The sequence below is a fragment of the Zonotrichia albicollis genome, chromosome Z (assembly GCF_047830755.1).
Source record: "Zonotrichia albicollis isolate bZonAlb1 chromosome Z, bZonAlb1.hap1, whole genome shotgun sequence".
Taxonomy (NCBI): Eukaryota; Metazoa; Chordata; class Aves; order Passeriformes; family Passerellidae; genus Zonotrichia; species Zonotrichia albicollis.
This window is the reverse complement of record NC_133860.1, coordinates 48,901,356-48,921,110: the sequence shown is the minus strand read 5'-3', so window position 1 is coordinate 48,921,110 and position 19,755 is coordinate 48,901,356.

Genomic DNA, 19,755 nt, shown 5'->3' with positions numbered 1-19,755 from the left:
CAAGACATAAAAAGACATGGATTTGACTTTATGATCTCTCCAGAAGAATATAGGGCCTATCTTGTTAATTGAAACAGGCTTATGTCTTCAGATGATAGAGGATATCCTTCTTAATCAATTTCAACTCTAAGGATCTTCCTGATTTTTTTTTGTATTCCTTGATCCAGGCTGATAACTTTGATTCCTAGAGTTCTCCTTAAGAATTTGCTTCTTTAAACATTATTTCATAGATAATTGAAGTGTCACAAAAAACATTCCTAAAACCTGGATAAATACCCATTGCTTCTGTAGCTGAATTTTATAGCTACACAACAGCTATATCCCTTCATTTTTTCTTTTTTCCCACCTAGTCATGTAGTGTTCTTGCCAGTGCATTGTTAACAAAATGCTTTTCTTACAAGGCAGAGTTTTTGAATTAATTTCCAATCTCAGAGGCCTTTTATTCTATAGGAGGCAGATGTAAAGGCTTTTTCCTCCTCCCTCTCCTTTCAGGGACATGAGATTCTCTTATGATTATATCAAATGAATGAAAAAAAAATTAATGAAATCTTCAACTTTTTAATTTTTGAATATTTAAGTTAGAATTAGGTACTTCTGTGCAAATGAACACTGAATGTGTTACAATTGCTGTGCAATAGCAACAAAAATTTAACTCCTCATTATTTGTGGTGGTTCATATCCATGTCTCATTCTTCCAGCATTTGGGCTCCATGGAAACAGAACTGTGAACCCAGAAATTTTTTTGTTCAGAGACCTTATCTTATATTTGCAGGCACTAAATATCTTAAAGGGAAAGCATCTGAGGTCCTTGTCATGTGATTTTATTTGTAGATTCCTTATAAATACGCATAAATTCAGACCTGCTGGCTTTACAAATTTTTCTCTCTATTGTTGTTAGAGTTCTGCATGTGTCTCCAAGGAAAAGGCAGAAGTCCTGAAAACCAAGTTACTCCTTTCCCTTCAGATTATTTGCCCTTCCTTACTCTTCTTCACAACAACTGAGAGCTTCCAATCTTTATTACTGTATGTAACAAGCGATTTTTTCTCCTTGTGAATGTAAGAACACCATGTTTTGACTTCATCTCAGAAAAAGGTTAAGAACCCTGGTGAAGTGAGGGCAAAAGGTTACACATGACTAACAAGCGTCAAGCAGCTAATGCCTATTGCCTTTGCATCTCCCTGATCTTCTGTTCCCGCTTTCTTCCCTCATCTTCAATCTGACTGCATATCAAATTCTCATATAACTGATCCTTACAGGCTCTTGAGGAGGAAAAAAGCAAGTTAATCTTCAGTATGTACTGTAAATTTAGTAAAAAAAAAAAGATAAAGATAAGTAAAGAAAAAAAGTAGTTAAAAGATTAAGGTAGTGGATCTCTGGACTTCTAAAGAATAAGTATTATGGGCTATAAAGAGGAATAAAGAACCAGCACTTTTGGATTTTAATGAGGACAAACTATAGCTTGATTAGGAAGGAAAAGAAGAAAATGTGCAGATTAACACTAGATTATTTGTGAAATACTATACATGGAAGCAAGGAGATTAAGAATCACAGATTGAATTCATCCACGATCACAATACTGTTTTATAATTTGAGAGAATTGGATGGTCTTTCTTTTTTGAAACAAACTTCAAGCTCTACTACCAATCATGAATTAGCATGTCTTATAAATCACACATATTTTTCAAATGAAATTTTAACTAACCTAGATATCACCTAATAGAATACAGAATAATCACTTGTAGCAATTCTTTCTGAATTCATGAATCTAATTCTGGGGAATTTTCATTGTACAAAAAGGCACTTGGTTACCAAGAGCCTGAATAGGGTTTTGATTCATCTAACAAGTGTATGTATATTTTTAGCACTTTGAAGCTGTTACTGATTGCCAGTGAGCTTAGACATTTCTTTTCACCAAAGCCATGTCACTGTTTTTAACTGGCAATGAGTCAGTCTAGAGGTACATATAGAAGAAAAATGGTACAACTTATGTTCAGGCTACCAAATTATGTTCAATCTATCAAGGATTTGGTGATATTAGGAGAAAAAAGCATGCCTTCTATCAAAAGCATTCTTTTATTATGTTTATAATTGTAACTTTGTGAGTTGGTCTGTACCTGACTTCATTATTTCCTTAAGTTTGAGCATTTTAGAATCTTAGATATAGCAAAGTATAAGCAGTAAAAATATCTCCTAAATAACAAAATCAATAGATTTACCCTTGTATGTCATTCATATCTTTCTTTTTTGCTCTCCACTCCTCCAATATAGAAACTCTTAACAAAGTTGCTATCATTCAAAATAATACATTTTAATTTGTTACTAAGCTGGCTTTCAATGAGGTGCTTATTTTTTGTGCCACTTGCAGAGTTGTCCACTTTGATATGTAGAAGCAAATGGAAAAGGACCACAGAAAAATTGTGATGGAAGAGATTTGAAGTTCTCCTATGAGAACTCAAGAAATTAGAGATTAAAAATTCCCATCTTATTCCTGGTACAGGAACGTGGACTGTATTTTGTGCTTATATTAAGTATAAACAATCTTTCATAGCAGTCTAGTCTAGATTGATATCACTCCTTTAAACTGGCAGAAAGTAACAAGGACCTATAAGTGCTACTGAGGGATCTCACTTGCCTGTGCCAGCCAAATAACACATAGTCATTCAATTACCCTTTCTTTCACAATTTTTTTACCAGAAGATGCTGTTCTTTACATTATTATTTACAGTCTGATTCAGAAGTATATTTTAATGATTTATTTATATAGCATACCAAGCTTTAAATAAAACATGCATCCAAATTCAAAGTTCTGTCTCTAATGTGCCAGTTATGTGACTAATTCATTAGGTTTGTCACTGACTTATGAATTATACAAGTAACTTTTAAGATGTGAAGTTGATTTGGATCCATATTTCATACTTTGGAATATAAATATCTGTTTTATTAATAGCTGTTTATAAAGAATGAGCGTAGCAGTTAATGTACACACCATTTAAAATACAGAGCACACCACTGAAACACAGAGTTACCTACAAAGATTTCCATCTTTAGCCCTATTTACAAAACCAGATGTTCTTCTGCCTTACTAAGATGGATTTTTCTGTTTTCCTCTTGGAGATAGGTGGGAGGATAGAAATGGAGAGTCAGTAATTCTTGAGCTTCACATTGACATCAGAGAATCTGTGTCATTTTTTTTGTTACTTCTGAGCCTGTCTGTGCAATAGTAAAAGGCTGTCAGTCAGTATTTTGGATCTCTGGAGTTGGGATGTCATAGCTCAACTACCTCCTCACTTCAACTAGGTGAGAATAACTACATCAAATCACGAATAAACCAGTCATCTAAGGATTATAATAGCCAAGTGATTAATGCCCACAGGAGACAAAATGTTCTTTAAATTAAAGAATTTTCCATGAATTTTATAAATAAATAAATCTGCCTTTCAATGAATTTGCATTTTTTTGTATTCTAATCCATGCAGACAAGATAAAGCATATGTCTTTTCATCCGCTGGAACTAGGCTAGGACAGCACTTGATGTGGATAGTACAGCAGGAAATGGCTGTTGAGTGGCCAGTTCATTGCTGCTGCAAACAACACAGAGTCTGAACTCTCCCATCTCCTGATAAACACAATACCATTCTAAAAGAAGTACCCACCTAACTCTTCCCATACTGGCATTACTGTAAATTATTTCTAATAGAAATAATCTGAAGTTTGTTTCAGATTTGATTGAAGTTGGTAAATATGATTCAAGCCTTACTAGGAGAAAACCAGAATTTTTCTAAGTGTGTAAGCCACATGCCCATAACAAAACAGTCTGAAAATTAAGTTTTCACTAAAGAGAGCCAGAATCTGTTTTCAGGTTTTAGAGTTTCTGTTTTATGGAAAAGAACACTCATTAAACAACAGCTTCACTAATCTTTAAAAGTTTTTTCTGAGCAAGGAATAAAACCTTGTCTGCAAAGGTTACTTAAGACAAATGAGTGTTGGAATGCTTATGCTATATGCATTTTTTTGCGCCTGGTGATGATTAAGGATCACAAGGATCTGAGGGCCCCCAAAAAACCCCAAACAGAACCAAAGCCCACAAAAGAACCTTGCTTTTAAGAACACTAAGAATGGGATTCCATAAATCTGGAAGCACCCCATCTTGTAGTGAGTTAATAGGAATTTATGGATTTCTTAAGCCAAGCAGCAGTCAAATCAAGCGCAAATCCCAAACCCCTGGTGAAGGTAGTGTAGAACTACACAGTCCTGTGACAATATAACAATACTTTGATATTTATTCCATAGCTTCGTGACGGCCTCTCTGAAAAAGTCCTCCATTCAATACTAGGTCTGTTGCTTTCATGCATAAGTGTACTTTTTTTTGCAAATTACTCTGAATTATATCAGGATATTACATTCCTTGTCCACCTCTGGGGAGTTGGAATTTGATGATATCTCTAAGTTTGAATGCAACACAAACCGTTCTATGTATCTGTAACAAAGCTAACTAAATCAAGTTTCAAGACATTTGATTACAATACATTTATACATCATGCAACTGAGTGTTACTGATCTAGACAGGATGACTTGGCCCCTTAGTAATGTTCTTTTCCTTTAGTCATCTACGTTTGAAAAGCCACATGCAATGAGGTGAAAATGAAACACTAGAAAACATTACTGTATTAGGAGGATCAAGTGAGGGACAGGTTTTCTGAGAGAAAACTTTACACAGACAGTCAGACGGACAGACAGATAAGACAGTGTCCCCTCCCACTACTCCCCACTTTCCTCCCCGACTACTGGTGAGTTGGGAGAGTTGAGATCATAATTTCACATCCGTTACTATTGCAAAAATGTTGCAATCTCAGTGGGTCAAATTATGTTCTCGACTGTGAATGCCTGTGTACCATTTGGGCTCTTATTAAGGGGCAGGTATTCCCGATATATACTGCTTTGGAAGGCTCCATTAATTCAGTTGGATTTATACCTTTTAGCACAGAACAACCTTTGTCCTAGTGACTGAAACCCATATTAAATGCCTAGGTAGCAGAGTAGGTCATCCAGTATAAATTAAAGGACTTCGGAATCGCATTCTATGAATGATTTAGAGATATGAAATTTGTGTAGCCTTTTTGTGCTAGTGTTTTTCCCAAAGATCTACCATTTCCTTTATTAAACATACAGGAGATGCCATAAAATCTATTTGCTTGAATTTTAGATTCTAACCTTTTAAAGCTTTTAAGTCATTCAGCCAGAAGTGATTTCCTTCTGCATGCATGAAACTTTCCTCACTAGAATTACTCTTCTGGAGATACAAAATCCATGACTGACTTGACCTTGAATTGTTTATCTGTACAGAAAAATTCCTTCTGAAATAAAATTTATCAGGCCGACAAAGCAAAGAAGTTGATGTCCTTTTACCTTGCTCCTGCTTCTCTTCCTGTCTCTGTTACTGACCTCAAATCCCGAAGAGAGAGATGAACTTGAAAAACTATGCGTGCTAGTAGTGCCAAGCTCTTGCCTCATTTATTCTTCTAATAAAATCTACTAGGTGTTATGAGGTTGTATGGGAGAACAGAAGGGAAAACAAGAGTGTTTTGGGAAGTGGTACAGATAAGTTACTGGGGATTTGTTATTTTGAGCCAAACTACTGATGGAAGGTGATAGGATCTTGAAAAGCATCATAGTCAGGGACTTTTTAAAATGATCAGCCCTTTAATTATGTAAGCATTTGAATCATCAGGCTTTGAATCATCAGTCAGTGTGACATGAAGCTACAGCAGTGACAGCTACAGTAAGTTCTGGGAGCTGAGCACTAGACTGAGCTGGACTGAAGGTTCCCAAAGTCAGGAAAATCCATACAAGAGCTTAAAGACCCACCAGAAAGAGGCAGCTCTCATTACTGAGGCTGATGTGAAGCAGATGTTGCCTGTTGACAGCAACAACTGGTTACACAACAAAGTTTACAAGAGAAAGAAAGACTTGGTTGCAAACCCTTAAGTTTGTTTAGGATTTTGCTAATAAAATTTCCAGATATCCCAGGTTCTACTTCTCTAAATGGTAGACAACTCTCTAGACTCTCGTGTAGAACGCATCAGTATCTGTCAGCAGTGAGCTTTTTTTCTCTTAACCTACATTAAGTCCCTTAACTCACATTGTTAGGAGCTTTTTTACTCTTAATCCACATTAATTGCTGGATATCTTCTGTAATCACTCCCAGAAAAAAAAAGTCCAGGCATATTCTATTCTAGTTTTTCAGCTAGATGGACAGGAAGAATTTTTGTTCATTTTGTTGTTTGATTGGGCACTTTTTTTCCTGGGATAAAACTATTTCATCTTTGGAAAACCAGATCTGCCCACATAACATGTAGACATAAAATATATGGCTTAAAGCAAAAAGGTATCCTATCTGGAGCAGGCTGTGGTGCACACTTTCTGTGATAATAGTAAGAAGCTGGACAAGCCTTCAAAGGCACTCCATCCAGTGTAGAGGTGAGGAGAAAAGAGTACAACACTTGACAAGTATATCTGGTGATTCCAAGTGGAATATGCCCTGCATAGATGTGAGCTAGCCCATTCTTTATTGAAATCTTTCACTTATAAGAATTTCATACAGTTACTTGAAAGTTAGATATTACTATATGACTGATCCTACAGTAGCTAGTGCTTACCTTTCTCAGAGGCCTGCAGGTATATAAATCAGATTGTTTGAGCTCTACCATTATTCCAAATTTCTCCTGGCTGAGATGCTGTAGACAGTCTCTATTATATTTTCAGTCATGTCTTGAAAATATACTAGTACTTTTGATTTCTTTTTCTGTGCAGGTGAACCATTTTTCACACCTGTAAATTTAGATTAACAAAAGTTTTATCAGCTTGAATGACAACAGAACCTGATCTCTCATTAAATGGAATTTGTTAGAAACTCTTATTTCTTAAGGAACAGAAACTAACCTTTAACTCACAATTTGCCGTATTTTCCTAAATAATTACACTACATGTGTTTTAGAGCAGGACATATTAAAATACCTGACTAGTAATGAAGAAACTCTGCAGTATGAATTTATTAGTTCCCTTGTTAGTGAAAAATAATATCTCTGCTATTTATTAATTTTAAATTGAGTGAAAAGAGGAGGGTTTTTTTATCTACATAGAAAATATAGGATAACTTGGGAGAATACATTAATGTTTCTGAGCATTTTCTCTTCTCTTTTCTCAGCCAAGGTGGTACCATCACTGAGAATGAGAAAGAGGTGCACTGTTAAGTGTGGTGTTAGTGTCTGCAATTTAAATCATTCTCAGCACCATGTTTTAAGGTAGCCAACATTTATGACAATTCCACAAATCTCTTATGAGACACTTTGGTAAAATGATTTTTTAATATATATAGGCTGTTTCATTAATCAGAGGTATGTGTGTAGAGCTATTGAAGTAACAGCTCACAGAAAACTAATGGGCCACATGGCAGTATCATTCCTGTGGTGAAGATAATGATGGGGAACCCAGCATCTGCAGAACTAATAATTTAGCACAGCAAATTACTATACCTGACTGTGAAACAATGTGGGTAGAATGCCATTTCTCAGCAGCAGCTTTTTCACTATAAATAAGCAGTTTGCATCATAAAAGACAACCTTTTTACAAAATATATATTGCTTCTTTTTTGTGTGTCGTCTCTTTCCTAGTTTGCTTGAGTGTGTTCTAAGCTGTGATTCCTTTTTTCTTTATATTCATCAGAGATTTTTGGTCTCACAGTGATGGTTTTACAATCATTTCATATAACCAGTAGAAACAAGAAGCAACACATTCTAGAGGTTTTCTAAATACTGTAAATGTTTCAACCAACGTATTGCATTTACTGTGCAAGCATGTCATCGTAGCATTGGTCTCGGGTGTGTGTTGGGTGCAGGGAGGGCAGAGAACCAAATATCATCTGCAGAACAAATAATTTGGTACAGTAAATTAATATACTTGACTCTGAAACTCTGCATAGAGAAAGACATTTCTCAGTTGCATTGTGTATTGCATTTCTCATTGTGATACACAAGCAGATTCCAGCCCGTTTCAAAAATGATGAATATTGCAACACTAGTGAGAGGTCAAACATGTCTTTTTTTTTAATTTGTTGGAAAGACTGGATTATATAAGGTAGCTCATAATAAAATTTAGAGCAGATCAAGAAAGAGATCTTAAAACATACCTTTGCGAACTGGGATATGATATCCACAAAGAACATGAATCCACCGGATCTCTATGCGATTCATCAAAGGAGCAATACATATCTGTGACAAATATGATCCTCTTCTCCTAGGATTGTACATGCTGATTTTGGCAAATGCTTATTGAGATTTAGATAGCCAAGAACTATTAGCAATGTCATTCTGCACTACAAAAATATAAATTGCAAGACTTTGGTCTTCAAGAACTATTTTTCTCCATGGCTTAAAAACTGCCTCTTTCTTTGTTCCTTCCATTACTTAGAAACAAATGGGTGTCCTGAGAAAAAAAATATAAAAGGCTAATAAATCTCCAAACCACAGACACCATTTTCGAGGTAACTCATCTACTCTCATGGTGTGCAAGCAGGAATCTCTGTTTGCTCAGCCTTGTGCAGTATGCAGCCTCACATCTATTCAGAAAAAGAAACTGTTGTAAGGCCTTCAATTATTTAGAAGACTGTATGTAGTGCCTTCAGAAGTCATTAAAGATTTGAAGGAGAAAGAAGATTGACTGGAGAAAGGAATAAAAAATCAATAAGTCAGATGACTGATGGATTCTTCTACCAAAGGACTTTTTCCTGCTATTTTCATGTAAGAACACATAATTAGGTGGAAAGGAATCAAATATGTTTCTAGAATCTTCAGATGTTAGATTTTAATGTCTTAATCTTCCTCTAGCCTGATACAAGGGATCAGGATCATCCAATGTATTATTTTTCTCAAAAAGAAGAATAAAAAAAGATAATACATAACTTTACACTAATAATATATAATAAATAATACGTAAATTTACATTAATTTTCCTCAGGAAGATGGAGCAATAATGGATGCAGGTTTTTTTTCAGTTTCATGATAGTGTGGATTGTTTCTACCTTGTGGACTCAGAACTCCTTACAGAAAAAATACAACTTGGGAAGTATATTGTTAAAATTTACACAACTCTAGTCCTGACAGAGTGATTATAGAAGTCTTTTGCATCTTAAGACTTTAAAAATGACTTACTGAATTATGATGGAAATAGAATTCTTAGTCCAAATTTCACTTCAAATATATGGTTAGTATATAGCTGAAGGTACACCAATAAAAAAAATACAACAAACCTAAGTGCAAAAAAATCTAAAGTGTTGAAATACATACAAAAGTACCTAAAAAGTTAAATTTTCCTTATAGATAAAATTTGGAATTAAGGTCAACTATAAATGCATTGTGGTTTTATTTCTAAGCTTGTTAATTTTTTGTCTAGTAATATAATTGTACAACAAATGTCACAATTCTTATGGTAGAAAGTGGAAAGAAATATGTCTTTGTTTTTAGACCCAGAAGTAGTTCTTTCTAAAATTAGAAAGTCCTGGTTGGCCATGAACAATATTATGGCAGACAATAGAAACAGGGACACAGAAAAATAGTGATGTAGATTTAAGTTTGGGCAGATACAAACTGTACCCAGCTGCCTTTTTCACAAGCGTTAAGAGATGCTCAAGGTGTCTTCAGTACACGTGGCTTCCTTAAATGAACACGTGACATGAACTCTCAACTGGATACAAAATCTTTTTTTGTCTCAGAAGCATATTGAAGAAGAGCAAACCATTCTAAGTATTCTGGCTTGCTTGTGCAACTCAAAAATGAGAGGAGGTACAGCAATTTATTATACTTATAACTACTGTTAATATTGCTTCAGATGTACTACTGGGCTTTCAGACCTATGAAGTCATAGTGTGGCAAATACTTGCCTTTTTAGCTTGGACATTACTATACAACTGTTATTGCTGGCATGAAACTGGTAAGACTCAAGAGCCAGAGCATGAGGTAATGAAACTATATTAAACCCAGAATTTAATAAGAAGTGTAGCTTGCAGTTTTCACAAATTCAATGTACCTTATTAATCCACCATTAGATGTTCTTCTGAAGCCTTTACTTTATCCGCTAGTACTTGTTGGTATTATTACTGTTATAACTACCAGAAACATACATATTCAAAACTTACTCCTTCACAGAAAACTGTGCTAGAGGGTTTGGGGTTTTTTCAATTGTAACTGACTGCTATGTAACATGTTCCTGATGGTTTAATGCTGCACCTGTACCATCAAAAATTAGCTACAGTTGAACTGCTTGGCAACTAAATTCAGAAGACAGCTGACATTGTCTTGGTCACTGGCACACAGCCAACAAAGAAGAGGTTTAGGAGAAGTTAACTCTTTAAATACTTGGCATTTTCAGGTAAAAACACACAAGTAACGGTTATTTGAGCAATGAGATTGTTTGAAAGTCTTGTTTTCATTCAAAATGAAAAAAAAAATGTGATAAGCTGTTATTTATACAGAGAAAATATCTCACACTTTTGAAAGTTAGTGAGATTTACCCTCCCCTCATATGTTTTGGTCATAATGGTTTCTAGACTTTACCTTCCTATCTCTCAATGCTTGAGTTAAACCAAGGTATATAGAGTATTCTTCTCTCCACTCCAGTTTAATCAATAATCAAAAAACCTGAATTAAACTAAAACCAAGACATCCCATTTCTAGAATTTCTTTTAATTCATAGGACTCCTCTAAATGGCAGCTTTTTCCTCCCTCTCCCTCTCTTAATCATAATTGACCTTCAGGAACTGCTGAGCTCTTCATGGAAACGTAAAAGGACAGGTCATTCCTCGTGGCATACATTTCAAGGCAGGGGAGGATGGGGGTAATAAATCACAATAATTATACATTTTACTAGCATATACATTTTACACTGTTTTATTTTCTAGTGTTTAAGGTGAATCACATAATTATACAGCAAGCACACAAAATATGATATTAAAAAATTACATATCTCCTGACGAGGGAAGGCATGGGAATACCAAAGACTGTGGTGAAAGGTAGAGGAAATATCAAAGGGAGGGTTAAACAACTTTGAAGTGTCATCAGTATCATTTTAGGCTGCGAGTGCTATGGGAGTATAAATTCAAGGGTACCAACAGGACTAAAGTCTAATGATCTGGGATAATTAGCAATATCTAGGTTCTGTTTCAGATAGCAGTTAGAACTTAAATTAAAACATAATATTCTGCTAAAATGCAAGCATTACTTCTGAAGTAGAAAAGCATGGGCTAAATCTCCATTTTCTTTTGAGGGTGCTATTGCAAGAAAGAAACAAGTTCTTGGAAGAGCTATTTATGCATTTGTGCTAGTTTTGGCTGGGAGAGAATTAATTTTCTTCACAGTGGCTGGTATGGGACTGTGTTGTGGATTTGTGCTGGAAGCTGTGTTGATAACAGAGAGATGTTTTTGTTACAGCTGAGCAGCACCCACAGAGAGTCAAGGGCTTTGCTTCTGCTCACACAGCCCCAGCAGCAAGTATGCTGGGGGTGCACAAGGACTTGGGAGGGGACACAGGTGGGACAGGTGACCCTGACTGACCAAAAGAATACGCCATACCATATTGCATCACACTTAGTGGGGAACAAAAGAAGAAGGGGGACATTTTGTTATGGGGTTTCTCTCACCAAGCCACTGTCATGCATGATGGAGCCCTGACTTCTTGGGGACAGCTGAACACTGCACAGCCCATAAGAAATAGTGAATTAATACCTTGTTTCATCTTGTTTGGATGTATAGCTTTTGCATTAACTATTAAACTCCCTTTATCTCAAGCCATGAATTTTCTATGTTTATTTTTCTGATTCTCTCCCTGACCCTGCTGATGGGTTGAGAGGTTGTGTGGTATTTAATGGTTGGCTGGGGATAAAACCATGATAGCATTACAATAGCAATACTGTGGTTTGAAGACAGAAAACTCAGCAGGACAAGAAAGATAAGAATGCATGGAATAGTAGTATAGGGGAGCAAAGGGGAAGAAATTGCAGTGCATTGAGAACATCTGGGAGGTATACACATTCTATTAAATTTTCTCTGCTTGCTTTTTGCTTATTCACACTGCTTGCTTTTTGCTTATTCACACAGTACCATGCGCATGCACACACACATACACACACACATGCGGCTTAGTGCATTTCACTTTGATATTTCCCATTGTTCCACCATCAATCTTAGAATGTGAGGTGCATGGGAAGAAGGAAAACTAAAAGAGTGATGGTACCATATAAGACTGCTAAATTGTGGGCCAGGAGACACAGAGTTTTTCTATATTATGTTTTGGTGACAGCCCTCAAAAGGGCAAGTCCACTGCCCATGGCTGCAATTATAGGTAGTGTCTACTTCTGGAAACCACTCAATGCTATGTGTTGAACACATATTGGCTCTGTGTACTTGCTTTGTCTGCAAGCCAGTCCCATGGCTGAAGGGTAGGTGCCCTGCAGAGTGTCTTGTACTACAAATTGTTCTTGAACTTGTGAGATTATGTGGGCAAAAAATCTCTGTCTTAATGAGCTGGAGCAAAAATGGTGTTAGCCTCCACAAATACATGAGGATTTAGAAACTGGTGTAGAACATGAACCAATTTTTACAGACTTGAGCTATTGATTTTTATTGAATTAGGCTAGTATGAATATTTTGGGTGGACACTGATATCTCAAAGAGTAGATAAAATCTGTATATATTGTATCAAAGTTTCTCTCATTTTTTAAAAAAATTTTCTCTCTGTGAAAGGAAATACTCCCACAAACCAAACAAGTAAAAAGTCCTTGACATAGACAAGTAAAAAGAAAAAAAAACAAACTTGACATATATTAACTAGACTGTATGATATTCTGTAACATTTTAGCTGCAACAGTCCAGAACCTGAATTACAATACTTTATAGGTAGGGTACTGCCTAGCTCTAATCACAGTGCTAATGTCTCTGATGCCTGTCTTTTGCAGCTTTCCCAAAACCCTCTGATTTTAAGGATTCCCACAAGGGTGAGAAGAACTTGAATTTCAGTGGACAGATCTCTGGAAATTCTGTCAGATAGTAAAAAACATCTGTTTTGAGTGTGATTACTGAAGTGATGAATGCCTTGTACATAAAAGAAAGCCATTTGATATGTAGTGGCAAAAATATAAATAATGGAATAAATCTATTTCCCTCTTTTGGGGTTAGGTAGCAATTTTGGGAATGAATTACCTTCAAGAGTAGCATGGCAGGAACAGCATCTTAAAAAAACAAATCAAAAAGAAAGGCAATCAATGGGAAACTGCTGGTTTTTAAATTAAATACTAACTTAACTCAACATTAACTCTTCCAATACATAGAAGAGCTATAAGCAGTAATGTAAGTGATAGTTGCTGAAGTCTGAGGAATTCAGTTCTGATGTCAGACAAACCTTGAAGAGTAGAACTGTGGCATTCAGCTTTCTCTGTCCAGAAAATAATGAGGCTGTGATGGGACTTTTTTTACAACTACTTTTGGCAAGCAGAGACAATTACTACATTGAAAATTACTACAAGATTTCCTGCATGAATGAGCATGGTCACCAATGAAAATTCACACTTGATCCCAACAGAATAATACTGGTTTTAAAGAGTCCAGAAAAATATGAAGAATTAGAAGACAGAAAGTAATATAGATAGCTGAACAGTTACAGGCAATTTAGAAAACAGTAATGAAGCTGTTGACTACAGAGCTTTAATTAATGTTAAGGAGATGTTCTATTTCATGCCATGACTGCTGTTATTTTTTCCCAACAATTTCTCTGATAACAGTTTTTCTTCCAGGACTTTTGTGTGTGTTTGTTTATTTTTTGGTGGACATTACCAAAGAAGCAAAGACAGTTATAAGAATAGAACATCGTTTCAACAGTCTTTCTGATTGCTATCATGATTCTACAAAACCTCTGACATTGTGACTATAATATTCTTAAGTAGGGCTTGCTCATTATATTTCAGGCAGTCAAGAACATTGATTTCTTTTTTAATTGCAGTAGGTTAACATGTATCCTAGGAACAGATTATTATTTTACTCCAAGTGTATTAATATCTTTGGATATGGGACTGATATCAATTTTGGCCATAAAAATACATAAATGTGTACCACAGATCAGGCACAGAACAAAGAAGGCCAGCCCAAACATGTTATCTTAATTTTATATTTAATTTGAAAACACAAGATATTATGAACAAATTAAACCCTATATATTCTCATTAATAATTCATGAAGGTGGAGAACCATGTAAAGAATGAAATAACAGGGAGGAAATAATAATACCATCTAAAAATAGATTTATGGCTTGGATAAGTTTTATTTCTTTAAGTCATGAATAGGCTTGTGTCAGATTTAAAATACTACATTTACAAGCTAAATATTCTGCTTGACTATTAAAATGTTGAGATTCTAGATTCACACAAATACATTTTATGATTAAAAATGGCTCTTAAAAGTCTTCACCAGGGGGTTATAAATAGTTCAAGTAATTTTTTTCATCTAGAAAGCTGCACGGTTTTAATTGGAGGGGCATTTGTACAAGTGAGGGGAAAATGCAGAGAGTGTGGCATATAAGGCAATTAACCTTATTTTCAAAATGTTGTCTGAATTCTAGGTGGGAAATCAACAAAGCTTATTTTACCTTCACTTCTCCAATGTATTTCATTGTGTAAAAAGCACTAGCAGTAGCAGCTACTTTTCATTATGTTGGGATATATGAAAGCATATCAAAAGTGGGGCAAGAAAAGTTGCTAGATATTTCAGGACTGGCTGGGCAGGGAGGTGAGAACCCATGACGAAGTCAGCTACAGGGCATGGTTATGCCTTGTGGCTGTGCCTAAGGCTATAGTGTTTGGAACAGTGTTTAAAGGGTCAGTGTGCAATTTAAACAGCAAGAAATTCCCTCCTAGATTTACCTTGTCTTGGTTTTATTTTTAAACTCTGTCAAAACCCACAGCACAGAAAATTTTTACTGAGCCAGGGGTTTAATTTTCCCTTTCTCTTCTTTAGTTCTGAATTTTTAGAAATCAGCCAGGCTGCAGCTAAGTTGCTGGACCAGGAAATGATATTATCTTAGATTAGATGATTTTTATCGTAGAAGACATTTCTCTCTCTCCTTCTCTTTCTCTAATTTTCATAAATACAGCGGTTTTGGGTTTTAATGGTGGAATTGCATTTTATTTATTTTAAAATACTGTTGGCGGGAGTTTTTTGTTTCGTTTTGTTTTTTTAACCACACACTGATCCAAAAGGAAAAAAATATGAAAACGACATCATAAGCACTAAAACTTTAATATTTTCATTACCTTCAGTTCTGAGAGCAGGATTTTAAGAGTGTCCCACTTAGGCTAAATACAGAGCTACAAAGCACCAGGAAAACTGAAAGGAGAGAGTTTCCAGGTTAAGGACATTTACAGCATGGCATTCTATAAAAGCAGAGACAGAGTAAAGTGTCTGGTTTCGCCCCCTTATCCAGCCTGGTGTACACAGCACTTAAGACACATCACTGTTCCTATTACCTGCACACATCTTGAAGGAGATTTGGGTTTGGAATTATTTCCATATGCCAAAAGGAAAGCTGAGCTAGAGTCACTGGTTTTCTCAATTGTTTATCTTGCACACACAGTCAAGCATAGGTCAGTGTAGTTTGCATTGGATACAGCACTTTTTACCTTCAAGAAAGAATAATATTTATAAAAGCTCATATGATCACTAGTACCAAGAATTTGGGAATTACCAATCTCATTTATTTCCAACAATCTAAAAGTAGAAGATAGAAAGGAAAAAAAAAAACCCATCAGAATAAAATGCTGGTAATGAAAAGAGTCATGGAAAAAATGCAAGAATTATACTGTCTACACAGCGTTTAAAACCAAATATAAAATACAATGAAAAAAAAATGTAACTCTTGCCATGATGGCTATCAGGATATCAGAAGGATAAAAATGCACTGACATAAATTAAAATGAAACTTAAATTTTAATTCTAATGGGAAAATATGCAATAAAGGACATCATGATACTACAACCATTACAGCTGACAGATTCAACAGATGGTGTAATATTTTATAAGGACAAAGAGTTAAAGTATCATTTGGTACAGTATGATAGCAGGGCACTCCACTTTCTCAAAGACTGGCAGAAAATGAATGCTGATAGAATTTGGTTCTTTCCTAGTTTGACTACTCTCCAATTTCTCTACTAACTACTTGCAAGAGATGTCCTGCTGAAGAGTTTTGTTCCTTGGTGTTAGAAGTTATTTTTTTAACAGAATTCTATGGTTCCAGTAGAAAGGTGTATATGCAGACCCATCTGAGCACTTGTTTCGTAGTTATCAGAGACTGTCATAATCTTAAATCAGAGATCTAATTTGCTCCTTCTAATCTTAGTGAGAAAGTGAAACTGCATAGAAATTTCCCAGTTGTTCAGATCTATGAGGAACCTCCATACTGGGAAAGACAGGTGTAATCTGGAGAGACAAGAGAAACTAGATTACCATGAAGAAAATGATATGAATTTGTCAGTAGCTCATATAGACACAGAACTCAATTACTTGAGAGGGCTCAGGGTGCACTAAAATTTGTGGAGCACTTTGTATTTGCAAAATACAATTTTCCTTCAAGCACTCAGATATTTTCAGAGGTGGTCCTGAGAGTCTTGAAACTGGAAGATTTACATTAAGCCCAAGACTCACTAAAAATTTGAATTAAGTCCAATTGTGAAAAACAACAAAATGATTTTTAAAAAATGAACTCTTACTAGGCTAAATACAATAAGAGGATGTTAGGAATTCTGTAATTATGTTAAGTTTCTCCTTTTGCCACCTTCCCACTGAGATCCATAATAGTACTCTCTGTATGTTCACTGCCAGTCTGAGCAACATGAAGAGAAAACAACCTGTTTCTTCCCAAAATAACAGAACATATTATTAGCTAATCCATAAGGGAGAAAGCTGTACAGCTGCTTACTATATTGAATCTGTTTTGGCTTTTACAATGTTCTATCATATCTTGTGGGCTGAATTAAAAAACAAAAACAAAACAAAGCCCTAACCTAATGCAAATAACAAATAACAAAACAAAACAAAAAAACACTCCCAAAATCTAGTCTACTGTAGCTCTGTGGGTTTTGCCTAGGCTTGTTTTGCTGGTTCACACTAGATTCTGTTTGTCTAGGGAATTGGCAGAGGCAACTGACAGTGGTTTTTTTCCTCTATATAGTTCCGTCCATTAGCCTACAAAGCAGACACTGACAAAAGAAAAAAGGGCCCCTGCACTACTTTGAGTGCTTCTTTGAACACAAACCATAATCTCATGGAAGTACTAATATGACGTTTCTCACTTCTTGCATAACAAATTAAGTAACACCACCTGCCTATAAAAAAAAGAACAAGAAAGGTGTATTTTGTGTTTGAGAAGTAGCAACATAACATTTAAAACAGAAATACAAATATAAGGAATTATTTAATCAGATAGAAAAAGGAGTTATAACTTTAGGTACTTACTACTGTATCACATTTTGTCATAATTTACTTTTTGTACATTACTTGAAAAACTGCATTACATACATGCACATTGCCATACTGTAGCCACTGCAGAGCTAACTAATCTTCAGGAAGAGAAATGTGTTTCAAACCAATACCAAGTAATTTAGCTTTCACTCAGGAAAGGCAGGTGGTCTTACATCATTGGAGTGTGTACAATCTTTTGCACAATCATTACAAAGGTTGAGGTTGCAATAGAAAAAGGCACTGACATGTCCTGAGGAGGGAACTTTTGTGTAAATTGCATGGACATACAGGATCTAACAACAAACTGCAAACCAGACCTAGAAAAGACACACAGAAGCTCAGCAGATAAAGTTGACTGCTGTAGATCATATGACACCATAGAAGTTAAATCAGATTCAGTAGAGTAGAGTAAGCTTTGCTTCTCTCAAGTGGAGTATTCAATATTATGTCTGGTCATTTTCAATGCAAACAATTTGTTTTTTACCCATAGCTTAGCCATGAGTGTCTAAATGATGCTGCTATGGAGCAGTGTGATAAAGAGAAGATGGACAAGCCAAGATTAGATAGTGGATGGAGAGGACCACCTTTTTAACAATGGACACTTAATTATGGACAAACCTCCCTGGAACTTTTTTCAGTGGATACACTGTTTTGACCTATCCCCTCTGCTACAGCTTGCTACTGGTTCTGCTCAGAAAAAGAGGCCAGATGGAAAGCTAAGCTATAACTGGGAAAAAAGAAGGAAAGTGATGCTAAAATTAAAACTTTCAGGATGGGCCATAAGAAGACTTTTCTTGAAAAAAACCTTAGTAGTTTCTTAATTTGATTCAGCCTAAGAGTCTTAATGCCACATTATTAGTTGCACTGATTAAGGCCTGAAACACTATGTCAATTTTTCAGTTTCTAATCAAGCTAAATCCACACAAAACATTATATTGAATTCAAATGAATCACTGCAATTTTCCTATCAAAAGTTCCCAGAAAATTCAATCTATAAGAAATACTATTATCCTAACTTATATGCTTATATATTTATTTTGGTTTTGCTGCAGGATAAAATTGAATTTCCAGTTACTCAAATAACAAAAAGTGATAAGATCATGTTATTAAGAATCACTAAATGTCTGTGTAGAAACCATGTCTTGGAGTTTTCTGATGCGAGCAAGGATATAGTCTATCTTTAGAAGCTCACTTTATTACTGAAAAATTAGCACTTCCACTATAGTCTTTCACTCCCTGATTAATTTTGTAGATTATATCTTACTGACTGGAGGTAAAAGCTGTATGGCCAAATAGATATTCTATGGTGTATATGTAGTGTGTGGGCATGTGTCTGTGCGTGTAAATATATATATATGTATGTATGTATATGGGTATACAAATAACTGTAACCATCATTAAATGTACACTCTATCACTGAATTTGTACAGTACTGAGCTAATTTAATTGCTACTGTTTCAAACATAAATGAAATTGTCTTTTTCTCCCTAGTATTTAATTTTCAGAGTCAAAAGGGTTAAAATTAGAATCTGAGTTAAACTTCAGAAGAAATTAAGCACGATGAGTGGAGAAAATGCTGCCATGAAATCAGAAATGCATATATCAAAACGCCAGCTGTAACATCATATTTCTAAGGAAAAGGAAATAGGTTTATTTTCATCTTTAATTCTTGTGTACCACTATTAAAACCTTAAAGGAATTGTAGTATTTGCTGCTTTTTAAAAATGCCAATAAATATGTGTAACTCACAAAAACTAGCATTTTAAAAATCCATGAAGTTGTGTTTGCCTTACTCATCACCTCTCTCCCATAGAGCCCATCATGTTTCCTGCCTGGCTGTACTGCAGGGATGATAGCAAAAACCTTGTTAAAGACATCCTACCACTGAAACAAATCTGATTCAGCCAGCAGCACTTTTGTGTTCATGGACTAAAATAAGACAGGTCTGGTGCAGTTCTTATCTTAAGGTGAATTGACACCTGTGATAGCAGGTGGCTTTTTAAAATTTATTTTATTTTTTCCTATCAAAAGCTTTCCTTTAGGACTGAAAAGAACAAAGGACCTCTCAAACCACCTTTTGTTCTGTTTTTGTGTGTTGCTCCAACAGTATGTATTTTGCTCACTGAATATGGCAAATGAAGCCGGTTGTGTCTTTCAGGCAGAAATCTCTCTCCCATTTGACATATTTCAGGGTTGGAATTC